Source organism: Diaphorina citri, unplaced genomic scaffold, assembly GCF_000475195.1.
Source record: "Diaphorina citri unplaced genomic scaffold, Diaci psyllid genome assembly version 1.1 scaffold502, whole genome shotgun sequence".
Taxonomy (NCBI): domain Eukaryota; kingdom Metazoa; phylum Arthropoda; class Insecta; order Hemiptera; family Psyllidae; genus Diaphorina; species Diaphorina citri.
Window position 1 is genome coordinate 15,957 of NW_007377937.1, and position 5,092 is coordinate 21,048.

Here is a 5,092-nt window from a genome sequence, read left to right on the forward strand (position 1 = left end):
TTATGGGCAACCATTCTCGTCTGACAGAACTAAAGGTCCTACTGACCGGTCACCGGGTGTGTCATACGTCTTAACGTGTGTGGCGGAAAAGCTCGAGACCCAGGTCTGTGAGAGAGGTCAAGGCCTGAGTGCGCTGGTCTAAAACAGGGTGGATCAGAAGTGTCTGCGCCAGCCTAGTTAGCTTGAAAGGTAGCGCGTCTGCCTTGTAAGCCTATGTCGCGGGTTGTCTCTGTTTATATTATACATAGTTTACCAGTACCTATTACAGTTGTTTCTGGCGCAGGACGTCGCTAGGGGCTCTCGTAAGTACAAGCTAAACCATTTCTTTAGGCGGTAATGACGGTAACAATGGACACTGGCTGCCTGTGGTTTTTGTTTCCCCCCCCTTCTCCCTCCACGTGTGTTTTTTTTTTTTTTTTTTTTTTTTTTTTTTTTTTTTGTCACTGTCTACACGCAATTATGGCAATTGCAATTACGTAGACAGGATTAAGGTACAGGGAGATTCCATATACAGGCCATCAGCCTATATCCAGAATCTCCCTGCACCTGTCCCTAAATTTGATGTCATGTATATCTAAATCTATCATGTGAGGCAAGCGGCCGGGAAAACTCAGACAGTAGTTTAAAGACATTCCTATTCTGGGGGATCTGGTTTAGAGGGATATCTCCTAACTCTCTGACCTAAGGCTCGCTGGCAATCTTATCTTTTCTCAAGTCCTCACATCGAGAATAGTATCGTCAGGTTCACCACAATGCTCACAGAGTTTTACGTTACAATAGGTACATAAACTACTATGTTTCTCTATTTTGAGATTCTTTTTTTAGGACTTAGGGTCATCGTCTAACTCTAAACGAGTGATCAAACCCTCGACTATAGCTTAGCTTTCCATTAGGTATACATAATTGTTTCCAATACAAGTCTACAACTACAAGTATAATATTTAGATTTACGTTACAGTGATCAAACCCTCGACTATAGCTTAGCTTTCCATTAGGTATACATAATTGTTTCCAATACAAGTCTACAACTACAAGTATAATATTGGTGCACGATTTACGTTACAATAGGTACATAAACTACTTGAGGAACGTATTTGTAGGTGTGTGTGGCAATTAAATATGTGGTCCACGGTTAGGGTATCACCGCACCCGCAGGTGGGTCGAGGGTCTCCCCCTTTTGAGGGACTGTCTAATTTACCGACCTGAGGAAATCACTCCTCCTGGGCTTATGGTGAAGAAATTTTTACCGGCCAAAACGGTTTTGGATAGCTCTTTTAAACTACTTTGTTTCTCTATTTTGAGATTCTTTTTTTAGGACTTAGGGTCATCGTCTAACTCTAAACTCTAACATAATATAAAGACTGATGGGGCCATAAAATATTCTTCAACTTCTTAAGTATTTCAAGATATTTTGAACAAATAATACACGTTTCTCTTGGAATTTGGATGCATTAACTCCCCATTATTGTACTTATAAAATAGTATAGGTACCTATAGTATATTATGAAGATGAGTCATAATATCTTGTTACTCCCACGAGAGTGAGTATCCGTTTCCTGTAGTCCCTACAGTCCTGAAATTGGCCGGTCAGAGTACGAGTGATTCAGCCGATTCAAGGGCAAGTCTAGTTCTATACGAGCCTGCACAATCTGGCTCTATAATTTACCTCGTCCTCGCAATATTCTATCTTTGTCAACACAGCAAATTATTTTTGCTAACTCAGCAAATGTGACGTCAACTTTGCTGGGTGATCAAAAATCAAAACCAAATACAAAATATGCTCTCACAGTATTTTATTTTATGTTAACGTAGCAATAAATAATTATTGTCTGATTCCTGACTTCAGACCAAATACAAAATATGCTCTCACAGTATTTTATTTTATGTTAACGTAGCAATAAATAATTATTGTCTGATTCCTGACTTCAGCTATGTTACAAAAACAAAGCCGTTTTTTCTGTTATGCTAACAGTATTACTATATTGCAACCCTCCCCCCCCCTGTTCTATATTAATAATATTATGTTTGCACACTTGAGATTTGACATGACATGTCACACACTAGACATTGTGTTATGCCGATATATAATATATGTACCTACGTGATTCATATACCGGGTGAGATCGAATACCTAGAGCACACTTTTAATGAGAGAAAAACAGTTAAAATATCTACAACATTTAACAAATTATCTGAAATTTGGTCCAATTTTGAAATTCTGTGCTTTTATTTGGCAACCAGCCAGAGGCTGGCAGATTGTTTATGTATGTTTTTTAGTCCGTCCTTCCTTTATTATTACTAATAATAAAAGGTATAGTGGACGGACTATTGTATTCGCTTCGGTGTCTGTCTGTCTGTCCCCATAGAAGGACTTATCCAAACCTGGTCGATCTATATATCAAATTAAAGGTCTTTTTACCAGGAACACGAAAGTGGTGGTGCAAATTTTGTCCAGAAAACCATAAAGTTTTTTGGGGATTTTTTTTCACATTTTCTCACACAAATGAGCTCTGATCTCGAAATTTTTCGCGACGACCTATGAACTCAAAGCGAGAAAGTTTTGGATAACACTTCAGTCGATCATTTAAGACCGGTTTTAGCGTTATCTATGTTAAGCTACGCCGAGCAAGGCCAATAAATGGATGGGTGACTTGAAGTTAATTGAGTAATTGTGGATTTTTTTTTTTCACATTTTCTCACACAAATGAGCTCTGATCTCGAAATTTTTCGCGACGACCTATGAACTCAAAGCGAGAAAGTTTTGGATAACACTTCAGTCGATCATTTAAGACCGGTTTTAGCGTTATCTATGTTAAGCTACGCCGAGCAAGGCCAATAAATGGATGGGTGACTTGAACCTTATATTGGGAATAAAGGGAAAACGGGCTCTTGTCTTGATTTTAAATCATTACATGAAAGTAAAATCGAAATATCAAGTCAAGAATAATAATAAACTGAATATTAAACAAATTAGGTTAGGTACATAGGTACTGATTTTCTTTAATCACGATCGGATAAACTACGGGCTAAAAAATTCCCGGAGGGACGGACCCAGCTTTTTAGTCCGTCCTTCCTTTATTATTACAATAGTAATAACAAGCTGGGTCCGTCCCTTCGGCTACGCCGAGCAAGGCCAATAAATGGATGGGTGACTTGAACCTTATATTGGGAATAAAGGGAGAACGGGCTCTAGTCTTGATTTTAAATCATTACATGAAAGTAAAATCGAAAAATCAAATCAAGAATAATAATAAACTGAATATTAAACAAATTAGGTAGGTACATAGGTACTGATCGAATAAACTACGGGCTAAATAATTCCCGGAGGGACGGGCCCAGCTTGTTACACATTTTCCTTGATCCCCCAAACAGACCTAACCTAATTTAAAGAAAATTATTAACTTTAGGTACACGTATTAATTTAGGTCACAGGGTTTTATTTCAACATTTTTTTTTTTTTTACAAAATATATTTTTTACACTTTTCACTTCTAAAACGATCAAAACAAACGAAAAATGTGCAGAAAAAAACTATCGAAAACTATCGATAGTCAAGCCTCAACTATCGATAGCGTTCGATAGTCAAAACTATCGATAGTTATCGATAGTTCTCCTCCTCTACTTCATACGAATATTACGAATCCAGTCTGGAATCATACATGGGGGGGGGAGATTCTTATGCGCCAACTCGATCAACTTCTCATCTTTAAAAGAAAAGCGAAAAACTTGACTCTTGAGCACAACTGTAAAAAAATATTACAAAAAACTATATTCCTTCCCAATCTTGACTAATTGATATCGTTCATGGAAGAAATTTTCGAACAATGTTTTTGTTTCACTTTCTAGTATTTTAAATCACATGAAAACCTCACGACCATGCGACCACACTGCTCTCAGAGCGAGTGAGCAGTGAGCGACTGGTGGGGTGGGCTGTAGCTGTGCGACCCAAATAGTGCAGCCGTGTCGTACGACCAGGAAGCTTGGCTCGGAAAGTACTTCATAAGAATACATAGAAAGCAGTAGGAAGCGGTCGCACAGCTTGGTCGTACGACCCGGTCACTATGAACGGAACGCCACCTTTATACTACAGCTGGGCTGTTAAGCTAACAACCTTATTGACTTCAAAAAAAAAAAAGTTGGTCAAACCTGTGGCTCAATACACAGACCTTTATGTACCTACCTATTTGATTAAATTACATAAGTTGGTACTTATTAGGTACCTACCTAATTATTTAGCTGGCTTGTATCAAATATGAAGTATAAAAAAAAATGGTGAAAATAAAACCAACCTTGTTGACACCTTCCACAGAATTAAATTCCCAAGTAATATTCTCCCAAATGTTTCTCCTCTCCTGCCTGGCATCTGGTCTGTTCCCCCTTATTGAGTCGTTGTTGAGTGCAGCCGAATATTTAGCAAACACCTCTTTAAACACTTGCTTTTCAAAAGGAGAATACATTATTTTTTTCTTATCCATTTTTGCACAAAAGTAAAAACTAACTAATAAAAATTCTCAAAACAGTTTATAAAAAACTCACAACACAAATCAATGCAAATGTAATGGACAGTCTTGTGATGTTCTCCAGATTTATCCATTTTTGCACAAAAGTAAAAACTAACTAATAAAAATTCTCAAAACAGTTTATAAAAAACTCACAACACAAATCAATGCAAATCTAATGGACAGTCTTGTGATGTTCTCCAGATTTTTTTCTTTTGTTTTTGTTTTTTTCTTTTTTTTTAAGAAAAAATATTTATTTACAAAAGATACGCGCAGTTTTTCGATGCACATGAAATGAGTGTCACACCCGTATTTATGAACAAGTTCTTCAACTCCTCCTGCCTGTGATCCCGTCATTGTGCAGCCACCCGAAAGAAAAATAAAACATAAACTAAAACTAAAGACATAAAATTTAAGATATCCACCTTTCGCCTGTAAGAAAATAACTAAGGTAATTAGAAACATGAAGAGTAACCTAACCTAACCTAACCTAACCTAAACTAACCTAACCTAACTTAACTTAACCTAACCTAACCTGACCTAACCTAACCTGACCTAACCTAACCTAACCTAACCTAACCTGACCTAACCTAA